The sequence below is a fragment of the Mustelus asterias genome, chromosome 13, assembly GCF_964213995.1.
Source record: "Mustelus asterias chromosome 13, sMusAst1.hap1.1, whole genome shotgun sequence".
NCBI classification, from domain to species: Eukaryota; Metazoa; Chordata; class Chondrichthyes; order Carcharhiniformes; family Triakidae; genus Mustelus; species Mustelus asterias.
Window position 1 is genome coordinate 87519373 of NC_135813.1, and position 13089 is coordinate 87532461.

The 13089-nt window shown below is 44.9% G+C and overlaps 1 protein-coding gene across 21 annotated transcripts in view; it reads left to right on the forward strand.

The window, feature by feature from the left end:
- Nucleotides 1–13089, forward strand: part of arvcfb (ARVCF delta catenin family member b) — a 322152-nt gene that overhangs the window by 136803 nt on the left and 172260 nt on the right. Inside the window, exon 1 of one of the 21 annotated variants that reach the window (XM_078227225.1) lies at nucleotides 421–487. The exons of the other annotated variants lie outside the window; for them this stretch is intronic. The gene's annotated coding sequence lies outside the window, so the exon portion shown is untranslated. Of the gene's footprint in view, nucleotides 1–420; nucleotides 488–13089 lie in introns of those variants that run through there. 21 annotated transcript variants of the gene reach the window in all.

Consider the following 13089-nt stretch of genomic DNA (forward strand, 5'->3'; position numbering starts at 1 on the left):
CAGTGTTGGTCCTCAACTGTTTACAATTACAGCAATAACTGGAGGAAAAGTCTTTAAATTTGCTGATGACGCCAAGATAGATAGGAAAGTAATTTGTCAGGAGGAGGTAGAGAGTCTGCAAAAGAATGTAAATAGATTAAGTGGGCAAAAGTCTGCCAGATGGAGTATAGCATGGATAAATGTGAACTTGTTCATTTTGGGCAGAATAGAAAAGTTGTAGACTACTTAAATTCAGAACTCATTGGTACAGAGCGATTTCGGTGTCCTGGTATATAAAGCTAAAAGTTGCTGTGCAAGTGACGAGGAAGACAAATGGAATGTTGATGTTTATTGCAAGAGGATTGGAATTTAAGAGACAGGGTCATTCTGACGTGAAATATTAGTTCTATTCTTTCTCTACAGATGCTGTCAGACCTGCTGAGATTTTTCAGCTTCCTGCATCCGCAGTAATTTGAGGGGAGTTTTACTGTAGCTGTGCAGGTCCTTAGTGAGACCACATCTGGAGTAGTGTGCAGTTTTGGTCTGATTTTAAAAAACAATTTTTTTAGAAGCAGTTCAGAGAAGGGTCACTGGACTCATTCCTGGAATGATGGGTGGGGTGGTGCTGTTGTTTGAAGAAAGGTTGAACAGTTAGCCTATACCCATAGGAGTTTAGAAGAATGCAGAGTGATTTTATTGAAACATGTAAGATTTGGCAGGGACTTGATGGGATAGGTACATGAAGGATGTTTCCCTTTGTGGGGAAGACTAAAACTGGACAAAGTTGTTTTAAAAATAAGAGCCCTCTCTTAAGACTGATACAAGGAGAAACTTTTTCTCCCAAAGGGTTGTTAGTGTGTGGAATTCTGTTCCCCAGAATGTAGTGGAGTCTGGGTCTTTGAACTTATTCAAGGTCGACTAAGACACATTTTTGTTAGGTGGAGTCTAGGGTTCTGGGGGACAGACAGGAAAGTGGAGATAAGACCACAAGCAGATCAGCCATGAGCTTATTGAATGGTGGAACAGGCTCAAAGGGCCAAATGGTCTACTCATCCTCCCTAAATGCCCTAAGAGTCAGCCATATTGCTCTGGGTCTGGAGTCACCTGCAGGCTCGACTGGTGTAAGGACTTGCTCTCTCAACCCATTGAGCTTACTGATGTCTTTTATGGCCATCAATAGTTGTATGATCACCATTGCTGAGACTAGCTTTATATTCCTTTTATTATTATTTGAACTAAATTCACCAGCTGTTGGGATCTGAACCCATGTTTCCAGAGAATTAACTTGGTCCTCTGGGTTATTTCAGTGACATTTACCACTCTGCTGTCATTTACCTCACCCTCTTCCTATGATGTAATATAATCTTTAACTTCACTTATTAACCATGGTTCGACCACCTTTCCTGCTGGGTTTTTGTGCATCGAGAAATGTAAATTTATTTCCAACCATATATTTATTCCTTCAATGCCAGCCATTGCCTGTTTGCCTTTCTTGTAGTTTCCCAATCTGTGGCCAATTTGCTGCTCATATCTTCGTAGTTTCCTTGGCTTGGATATAAAATCCTAGTTTCAGATTGAACCTTCAAACTTAATGTAAAATTTTACTTCATGGAAAATTCCTTCACCCTGTGGTCACTTTGCTGGAGGCCTTTTACAATGAGATTATTAATTAACTCTTTCTCCTTGCACACAAAATTGCAATGGTTACTGTTGCTTCAGAGTGGATGTGTGTGGATGTTGATGGCAGTGAATGCTTGTTTTGGCTGTTTGCAGTCTCTTATTTCACTCCCACTACATAAGAACATAAGAACATAAGAAATAGGAGCAGGAGTAGGCCATCTAGCCCCTCGAGCCTGCCCCGCCATTCAATAAGATCATGGCTGATCTGACGTGGATCAGTACCACTTACCTGCCTGATCCCCATAACCCTTAATTCCCTTACCGATCAGGAATCCATCCATCCGCGCTTTAAACATATTCAGCGAGGTAGCCTCCACCACCTCAGTGGGCAGAGAATTCCAGAGATTCACCACCCTCTGGGAGAAGAAGTTCCTCCTCAACTCTGTCTTAAACCGACCCCCCTTTATTTTGAGGCTGTGTCCTCTAGTTTTAACTTCCTTACTAAGTGGAAAGAATCTCTCCGCCTCCACCCTATCCAGCCCCCGCATTATCTTATAAGTCTCCATAAGATCCCCCCTCATCCTTCTAAACTCCAACGAGTACAAACCCAATCTCCTCAGCCTCTCCTCATAATCCAAACCCCTCATCTCCGGTATCAACCTGGTGAACCTTCTCTGCACTCCCTCCAATGCCAATATATCCTTCCTCATATAAGGGGACCAATACTGCACACAGTATTCCAGCTGCGGCCTCACCAATGCCCTGTACAGGTGCATCAAGACATCCCTGCTTTTATATTCTATCCCCCTCGCAATATAGGCCAACATCCCATTTGCCTTCTTGATCACCTGTTGTACCTGCAGACTGGGCTTTTGCGTCTCATGCACAAGGACCCCCAGGTCCCTTTGCACGGTAGCATGTTTTAATTTGTTTCCATTGAGATAGTAATCCCATTTGTTATTATTTCCTCCAAAGTGTATAACCTCGCATTTCTCAACGTTATACTCCATTTGCCATATCCTCGCCCACTCACTCAGCCTGTCCAAATCTCTCTGCAGATCTTCTCCGTCCTCCACACGATTCACTTTTCCACTTATCTTTGTGTCGTCTGCAAACTTCGTTACCCTACACTCCGTCCCCTCCTCCAGATCATCTATATAAATGGTAAACAGTTGCGGCCCGAGTACCGATCCCTGCGGCACGCCACTAGTTACCTTCCTCCAACCAGAAAAACACCCATTTATTCCGACTCTTGGCTTCCTGTCGGATAGCCAGTCCCCAATCCACTTTAACGCACTACCCCCAACTCCGTGTGCCCTAATCTTCTTCAGCAGCCTTTTATGGTGCACCTTATCAAACGCCTTTTGGAAATCCAAAAACACCGCATCCACCGGTTCTCCTCCATCAACCGTCCTCGTCACATCTTCATAAAAATCCAACATGTTCGTCAAGCACGACTTTCCCCTCATGAATCCATGCTGCGTCTGATTGATCGAACCATTTCTATCCAGATGCCCTGCTATCTCCTCTTTAATAATGGATTCCAGCATTTTCCCTACTACAGACGTTAAGCTGACCGGCCTATAGTTACCCGCCTTTTGTCTCCTTCCTTTTTTAAACAGCGGCGTAACATTAGCCGTTTTCCAATCAACCGGCACTACCCCAGAATGCAACGAGTTTTGATAAATAATCACTAACGCATCCACTATTACCTCTGACATTTCTTTCAATACCCTAGTAACAGTTCCAACTGAGAACCCAGCTTCCGAATGTTAATTTTTGATTTACCTGGTGGGATGTGTGGAAGGGGAGCATCAGACATTTGCCAAATCCTCATGTTACCTGTAAAAGTTACATATCCCTCCAGTGTTCGGTGTACCCTGGCTGGCTATTGGCTTGTCTCTTTATACAGCCCTGGTTGTGGTAATTAACTAATATGCAAGACTTGGGTCTGCATGGCTCAATACTGCTCTAAACTGCTTTTTAAAGCTAACATTTCAGTGATTTTAATTTTACCTTGAAGGCCAAAATTTCTATTTCTTTGACTTGTCTTTGCAATTGGTGCCAGAATACAGACCATGCTGGTTCTTGGCTCAAATTGAATATAAATGTTGCAGCATCATTTATTTAACATGTCACAATTTCTTGCCAGATACTACATTAAATGTGATTGGCTTGAGTTCAGTTTTAACAAATCAATGATCGAATGAAATCTAACTATATGGACTTGTGAACATTCTGTACACAATGTATTTTTGAGCTTTCTGAAAATAATCATCTCAAAATAGCTGAAAGAACACTTTCAGAAGCCAGACTTGTTTTGCTGAACACCTGTTTTCACACTGGAATTTTGGCTTTTGTCTAGCATTCATTGTTATTAAGTTGAGCCACCTGTGTAGATGAACAACTGCTGTACATTTAGAAGAATTGTGTTTGCATGTGCTTTGTATAACCACCATCAAGCAATCATGCTTGGTTTTTTGATTTGATTTATTATTGTCAGATAGAGGTTTATACAGATCCTACAGGTTGATAACATGGAAACAGGTCCTTTGGCCCAACTTGTCCATCCCACCCTTTTTTAACCACTAAGCTAGTCCCAATTGCCTGCATTTGGCCCATATCTCTCTATACCCATCTTACATGTAACTGTTTAAATACTTTTTAAAAGACAAAATTGTACCTGCCTCTACTACTACCTCTGGCAGCTTGTTCTAGACATTCACCATCCTCTGTGTGGGGGAAAAAATTGCCCCTCTGGACCCTTTTGTATCTCTCCCATCTCACCTTACACCTATGCCCTCTGGGTTTAGCCTCCCCTACCTCTGGGGAAAAACTGTTGACTATCTAAGTAAACCAAGCCCCTCATTATTTTATAGACCTCTATAAGATCACCCCTAAGCCTCGTACGTTCCAGGGAAAAAAGTCGCAGTCTTTCCAGTCTCTCCTTACAACTTAAACCATCAAGAATACTAGTAGCATTCTAGTAAATTTTTCCTAAACTCTTTCTAGTTTAATATCCTTTCTATAATAGGGTGACCAGAACTGTGCACAGTATTCAAAGTGTGGCCTTCCCATTGTCTTGTCCAACTTCAACAAAACACCCCATTCCCTGTGTTCAGTGTTCTGACCACTGAAACCAAGCATGCTGAATGCCTCCTTCACCACCCTGTCCACCTGTGACTCCGTTTTCAAGGAGTTATGAACCCTGTACCCCTCGATCTCTTTGCTCTATAACTCTCCCCAACATCCTACCATTGACTGAGCAAGTCCTCATGTATTAGTATCAGTGAAAAGTATTGTTTCTTGTGCGCTATACAGGCAAAGCATACCGTTCATAGAGAAGGAAAGGAGAGAGTGCAGAATGTAGTGTTACAGTCATAGCTAGGGTGTAGAGAAAGATCAACTTAGTGCAAGGTAGGTCCATTCAAAAGCCTGGCAGCAGGGAAGAAGCTGTTCTTGAGTCGGTTGGTATGTATCTTTTTCCCGATGGAAGAAGGTGGGAGAGTGTGCGTCTGGGGTGTGTGGAGTCCTTAATTATGCTGGCTGCTTTTCTGAGGTAGCGGCAAGTGTAGACAGAGTCAACGGATGTGAGGCTGGTTTGGGTGATGGGACTGGGCTTCATTCACAACCCTTTGTAGTTTCTTGCGGTCTTGGGCAAAGCAGGAGTCGTACCAAGCTGTGATACAACCAGAAAGAATACTTTCTATAGTGCATCGGTGAAAGTTGGTGCAAGTCGTAGCTGACGTTTTCTTAACTATCGTGTCGGGGGGGGGGGACTTGTTTTTCTTCCTGAATCATGATTTTCTTTCTGTGAGGCTTGCCTCACCTCCATCCTCCCCAGCAATTTAGAAATATGTCCAGTCATATTCTTAAACAGCATCCCATCAGTAACCCAGCTGGCATGATCCTTGTGGTCATGTTTGGGGTGATGTTACCTGATAATAGAAAATTGGCGATCCATAAAGGAAGAGATATTTTCATCTGTTTTTTATTGACCACTTGAATGTTTGTACCACACGCTCTGCCAGCCCATTTGGTGCTGGATGGTAAAGTACTGACCTCACATGGCGAATGCAAATGGATTTGGGCATTTCAGGAATTCTTCTGCCATGAATGATGTGCATTGTTCGACACTAGCACTTCAAATGCCATAGATAGTGAATATCTTGTCAGTGGTGGAAGTGGCTGTTGTGGACTTCAATGACACATCTAACCACTTGAAGTGCACGTCTACCATAATTAAAAACGTGATCCTTTTTGAAGAAAACTAAATGCCTCTTCCCCTGTGACTGGCCACCACCCCTGTATCAATCTCCACCCTGAGAGCTTTGCCATGTACCAGCAAAGTTATCTCCATTGGGGTTACTTTGCTTTGCTCGACCTGGTTTAAGGGAACGACTCTGATCCCTTGCTTGGTCCCTCATCCAAATTATTTAAGGGAGTTGAACTAATAGTCGCTGTCTCTTTTTTTGCACTGACTGTACTGGTTGCTTTGCTCTGCACCTTGCCGACCCCCAGCGGACTCTTTTTTTTAAAAACGGGGTGAATGTGGTAAACCACTGTTAGCTGTTATCTGCTGTGGTTAACTACTCCCTAAAAGGACATGCTACTACTGTGGTTGCAGGGATGGTGTAGGAGGGAGCGTTTCCGATACGTGGATAATTGGAACACATTCTGGGGAAGGTGGGACCTGTACAAACAGGACGGGGTGCACCTGAACCAGAGGGGCACCAATATCCTAGGAGGGAAATTTGTTACGGCTCTTCAGGGGGGTTTAAACTAATTTGTCAGGGGAGTGGGAAAAGGAGTTGTAGTCCAGAAGTCAGTGAGGGTGGTGAGGTATTGGGGAAGGTATCAGGGTCAAGGGTGGGTACCGGTAGACAGGAAGGTGGGTTGAAGTGTGTCTACTTCAAGGCAAGGAGCATCCGGAACAAGGTAGATGAACTTGGGGCGTGGATTGGTACTTGGGACTACGATGTTGTGGCCATTACGGAGACGTGGGTAGAACAAGGACAGGAATGGTTGTTGGACGTTCCAGGGTATAGATGTTTCACGAAGTGTAGGGAAGCTGGTAAAAGAGGTGGAGGAGTGGCATTGTTAATCAAGGATAGTTTAACGGCTGCGGAAAGGCACTTCGAGGGGGATCTGCACACTGAGGTAATATGGGCTGAGGTTAGAAATAGGAAAGGAGCGGTCACGTTGTTAGGAGTTTACTATAGGCCCCCAAATAGTAATAGAGATGTGGAGGAAGAAATTGCTAAGCAGATTATGGATATGTGTAGGGGTCACAGGGTAGTTGTCATGGGGGACTTTCACTTTCCAAATATTGATTGGAACCTTTGTAGGTCAAATAGTTCGCATGGGGCAGTTTTTGTGCAGTGTGTGCAGGAGGGTTTCCTGACACAATATGTGGATAGGCCGACAAGAGGTGGGGCCACATTGGATTTGGTACTGGGAAATGAACCGGGCCAAGTGTTAGATTTGGTTGTGGGAGAGCACTTTGGAGATAGTGACCACAATTCGGTGTCTTTTGTTATTGCAATGGAGAGGGATAGGGCCGTATGGCAGGGCAAGGTTTACAATTGGGGGAGAGGTAATTATGATGCGATTAGGCAAGAATTAGGGGGCATAAGTTGGGAACAGAACCTGTCAGGGAAAGGAACCAATGAAAAGTGGAACTTTTTCAAGGAACAAATACTGGATGTCCTTGATAGGTATGTCCCTGTCAGGCAGGGAGGAAATGGCCGAGTGAGGGAACCATGGTTCACGAAAGAGGTGGAATGTCTTGTGAAAAGGAAGAGGGAAGCATATGTAGGGATGAGGAAACAAGGTTCAGATGGCTCGATTGAGGGTTCCAAGTCAGCAAGGAATGAGCTGAAAAAGGGGCTTAGGAGAGCAAGGAGGGGACACGAGAAGTCCTTGGCGGGTCGGATCAAGGAAAACCCCAAGGCTTTTTACTCTTATGTGAGGAATAAAAGAATGACCAGGGTGAGGTTAGGGCCGGTCAAGGACAGTAGTGGGAACTTGTGTATGGAGTCAGTAGAGATAGGCGAGGTGATGAATGAATACTTTTCTTCAGTGTTCACCAAGGAGAGGGGCCATGTTTTTGAGGAAGAGAAGGTGTTACAGGCTAATAGGCTGGAGGAAATAGATGTTTGGAGGGAGGATGTCCTGGCAGTTTTGAATAAACTGAAGGTCGATAAGTCCCCTGGGCCTGATGAAATGTATCCTAGGATTCTTTGGGAGGCAAGGGATGAGATTGCAGAGCCTTTGGCTTTGATCTTTGGGTCCTCGCTGACCACGGGGATGGTGCCAGAGGACTGGAGAATGCCGAATGTTGTTCCTCTGTTTAAGAAAGGGAATAGAAATGACCCTGGTAATTATAGACCGGTTAGTCTTACTTCGGTGGTTGGTAAATTGATGGAAAAGGTCCTTAGAGATGGGATTTACGACCATTTAGAAAGATGCGGATTAATCCGAGATAGTCAGCACGGATTCGTGAAGGGCAAGTCGTGCCTCACAAATTTGATAGAATTTTTTGAGGAGGTAACTAAGTGTGTTGATGAAGGTAGGGCAGTTGATGTCATATACATGGATTTTAGTAAGGCGTTTGATAAGGTCCCCCATGGTCGGCTTATGATGAAAATGAGGAGGTGTGGGATAGAGGGAAAGTTGGCCGATTGGATAGGTAACTGGCTGTCTGATCGAAGACAGGGTGGTGGTGGATGGAAAATGTTTTGATTGGAGGCAGGTTGCTAGCGGAGTGCTGCAGGGATCAGTGCTTGGTCCTCTGCTCTGTGATTTTTATTAATGACTTAGAGGAGGGGGCTGAAGGGTGGATCAGTAAATTTGCTGATGACACCAAGATTGGTGGAGTAGTGGATGAAGTGGAGGGCTGTTGTAGGCTGCAAAGAGACATAGATAGGATGCAAAGCTGGGCTGAAAAATGGCAAATGGAGTTTAACCCTGATAAATGTGAGGTGATTCATTTTGGTAGGACTAATTTAAATGTGGATTACAGGGTCAAAGGTAGGGTTCTGAAGACTGTGGAGGAACAGAGAGATCTTGGGGTTCATATCCACAGATCTCTAAAGGTTGCCACTCAAGTGGATAGAGCTGTGAAGAAGGCCTATAGTGTGTTAGCTTTTATTAACAGGGGGTTGGAGTTTAAGAGCCGTGGGGTTATGCTGCAACTGTACAGGACCTTGGTGAGACCACATTTGGAGTATTGTGTGCAGTTCTGGTCACCTCACTATAGGAAGGATGTGGAAGCGCTGCCTGGTTTGGAGGGTAGGTCTTATGAGGAAAGGTTGAGGGAGCTAGGGCTGTTCTCTCTGGAGCGGAGGAGGCTGAGGGGAGACTTAATAGAGGTTTATAAAATGATGAAGGGGATAGATAGAGTGAACGTTCAAAGACTATTTCCTCGGGTGGATGGAGCTATTACAAGGGGGCATAACTATAGGGTTCGTGGTGGGAGATACAGGAAGGATATCAGAGGTAGGTTCTTTACGCAGAGTGGTTGGGGTGTGGAATGGACTGCCTGCAGTGATCGTGGAGTCAGACACTTTAGGAACATTTAAGCGGTTAATGGATAGGCACATGGAGCACACCAGGATGATAGGGAGTGGGATAGCTTGATCTTGGTTTCAGATAAAGCTCGGCACAACATCGTGGGCCGAAGGGCTTGTTCTGTGCTGTACTGTTCTATGTTCTACTATCGCACAGGAGTCTTTTTTTTATCTCTTTGAGATTGGGCATTGCTGACTAGGGCAGCATTAATTGCTCATCCTTAATTGCCGCTGAAGGCGTGGTGAGCTACCTTCAGCTACTGCAGCATATGATGTCAGTCCACCACAGTGCTGTCAGGGAGGGAGTTCCAGGTTTATGACCCAGCAACAGGTTGGAATGGTGGCACAGTGGTTAGCACTGTTGCCTAACAGCGCCAGGGACCTGGGTTCGATTTCAGCCTCTGGTCATTATGTGCGGAGTCTGCACGTTCTCCACGTATTTGCGTGGGTTTCCTCCAGGTGCTCTGGTTTCCTTTCACAGACCAAAGATGTGCAGGTTAGGTTGATTTGGCCATGCTAAATTGCACCTTAGTGTCAAGTGGGTTAGCAGGGTAAATATGTAGGGTTGGAGCCTGAGTGGGATAGTTGTTAGTGCAGGCTCGATGGGCCGACTGGCCTCCTCCTGCACTGTCACGATTCTATGATTCAATGTTTCCAGGTCAGGGTGGTGAGTAACTTGGAGGGGAATGTCCAGATGGTTTCTGCTGTCCTTGCTCAAGATGGTAGAGGTTGCGAGTTTCGAAGTTGCTGTCTCAGGAGCCTTGAATTCCTGCAGTGCATCTTGTAAATGGTACATACTGCTGCCACTGTATGTTAGTGGTGGAAGGAGTGAATACTTAAGGTGGAGGATAGGGTGCTAATCAATTGGATAGTTTTGTCCTGGTTGTTGTCAAGCTGCTTGTGTTGCTGTTGGAGCTGCACTCATCCAAGCCAGTGGAAAATATTCCATCACACTCCTGACTTCTGTAGTGTTTATGGTGTACAAACTTTGGGGAGGAGTCAGGGGTGGTCTAATTCTTATTGATGGTGGACAGGCTTTGGGGCATCAGGAGGCAAGTTACTCTTGCAGGATTCCTAGCCTTTGAGCTGCTCTTGTCACCACAGTGTTTATATGAATAGTCCAGTTCAGGCAACCCCCCAGAATGTTAACATCGGAGTAGGCAACTTGGCACCTTGCACCTGTTTCACCATTCTGTCCACACATTTCTTAATAAAAGAAATCTATCAATTTCAGATCTAAGTTGAACAATTGGGACTGGCATCAATTGATATTTGTGTAAGAGAATTCCAACCTCCCACCAGCCTCTCTGTGGCAAAGTGTTCCTAATTTCATTCTTGAAACATCTCCCTTTAATATTTCGACTCTGCTGCCTGGTCCGAGTCTCCCCAAACAGTAGAAATGGTTTCTTTCTATATACTCAAATAACTTGGATTAAGTAACCCCCTTAACTGTCTAAATTCCAGGGAATACAACCTACTTTATATAATCTCTCCTTGTAACAGTTGGCATCCAGGTGTTCTGGTAAATCTATGTTGTATTCCCTCCAAGACTAATATGTCCTCCTGAAGGTATCTTGCCCAAAGCTAAATAAGCTAAGAGCCAATGGTGTTAGAGGCAAGGTACTGGCACGGATAGAAGATTGGCTGACAAAGAAAGCAGAGAGTGAGGATAAGGGGGTTCTTTTCAGGATGGCAACTGGTGACTAGTGGTGGTTCACAGGGTCAGTGTTGGGACCACAACCTTTCACTCTCTACATTAATGACCTGGGCTGAGAGCATGGTTGCTAAATTTGCGGATGATACAAAGGTAGAGGGACAGGTACTGTTGAGGAAGTGGGAAAGGCTGCAGAATGACTTGGACAGACTAGAAGAGTGGGCAAAGATGTGGCAGATGGAGTACAATTTGGGAAAGTGTGAGGTTATGCACTTTGGTTGGAAGAATAGAGGTATAGACTATTTTCTAAATGGAGAAAGGCTTCGGAAATCTGAAGCACAAAGGGACTTGGGAATCCTGGTTCAGGATACTCAAGGTTAACATCCAGGTTCAGTTGGCAGTTAGGAAGGCAAATTCAATGTTGGCATGTATTTCTGGAGGGCTAGAATACAAACTGTACTGCTGAGGCTGTATAAAACTCTGATCAGACCCCATTTGGAATATTGTGAGCAGTTTTGGGCCCCATACCTGGGGAACGATGTGCTAGCCTTGGAGGGGGTTCAGAGGAGGTTCACAAGAATAATCCCAGGAATGAAGGGTTTGTCATTTAAGGAGCAGTTGAGGAGTCTGGGTCCATACTCGATGGAGTTTAGAAAGATGAGGGGAGATCTAATTTAAACTTGGACAATACTCTGAGGCCTAGTTAGAGTTGATGTGGAGAGGATGTTTCCACTAGTGGGAGAGACTAGAACTCGAGGGCACAACCTCAGAGTGAAGAAATACTCCTTTAAATCTGAGATGGGGAATTTCTTCAGCCAGATGATGGTGAATCTGTGGAACTCATTGCCACAGAGGGCAATGGAGGCCAGGTCATTGAATGTCTTTAAGGCAGAGATAGAGAAGTTCTTGATCAATAAAGGAATCAAAGATTATGGGGAGAAAGCAGGAGAATGAGAATCCTATCAGCCACGATTGAATGGCGGAGCAGACTTAATGGGCGGAATGGCCTAGAACATAGAACAGTACAGCACAGAACAGGCCCTTCGGCCCACGATGTTGTGCCGAGCTTTATCTGAAACCAAGATCAAGCTATCCCACTCCCCATCATCCTGGTGTGCTCCATGTGCCTATCCAATAACCGCTTAAATGTTCCTAAAGTGTCTGACTCCACTATCACTGCAGGCAGTCCATTCCGACCCCAACCACTCTCTGCGTAAAGAACCTACCTCTGATATCCTTCCTATATCTCCCACCATGAACCCTATAGTTATGCCCTCTTGTAATAGCTCCATCCACCCGAGGAAATAGTCTTTGAACGTTCACTCTATCTATCCCCGTCATCATTTTATAAACCTCAGCCTCCTCCGCTCCAGAGGGAACAGCCCGAGCTCCCTCAACCTTTCCTCGTAAGACCTACCTTCCAAACCAGGCAGCATCCTGATAAATCTCCTCTGCACTCTTTCCAGCGCTTCCACATCCCCCTTATCGTGAGGTGACCAGAACTGCACACAATATTCCTAATTCTGCTCCTGTGTCTTGTGGTCGAAAGCTTCCCTCAGTCCTCCAGGTGTTGTCCAACCAGGGCTTTGCAAAGCTGAAGCATGACTTCAACTCGCTTGTATCATAGTCTTCCTGGATGGGCTAGCGTTTCAGTATAGATACCTTGCCATCCAACTGACTTTTTCTCCCCCCTCAGTGATGCTCATAGGCAAGAATTTGGTTTCATATTCGCTGGCAGCCCTTTAAGTGACTTTTCTTAATGTGATTGCCCCTTGTACCTGTGGAGGTGGTAATTGCAAGCATACAAGAATCCCCCCCCGCCCGAGCCATGGTATTCGCAGCAGAGTGCTAGAATGGGCATTATTGGAAAGTGGCACTGTTTTCCACACTTCAGAATTTACATAGATCTCTATAAAGCTGAATTGCTTCCTGGAAGATCAACTGCCCCTTACTTGACCCACCCACCACACCCAATAGCAGCTTATCTCCTGTGGGTAAAGTCATCAGTGCATGATTTTTTTCAACATAGAAACTAAAAGCAGGAGTAGGCCCTTCGAACCTGCTCATTACCAGGGGCCAGTAATTAAAATGAGTAGACTGTAGTGGAGACCAGATTTCTTTTGTGTTAACTAGAAATGTGAAAGTTGTGAAGTGGAATAACTGGCATTCTGAAGTCCTTGTACCGGTTATCACAACTTTGAAGTGCTGTTTTAGTAAATTAACTTGAGTTGGTGTCAATCCTACTGTTACTGATGTGACTGTGGT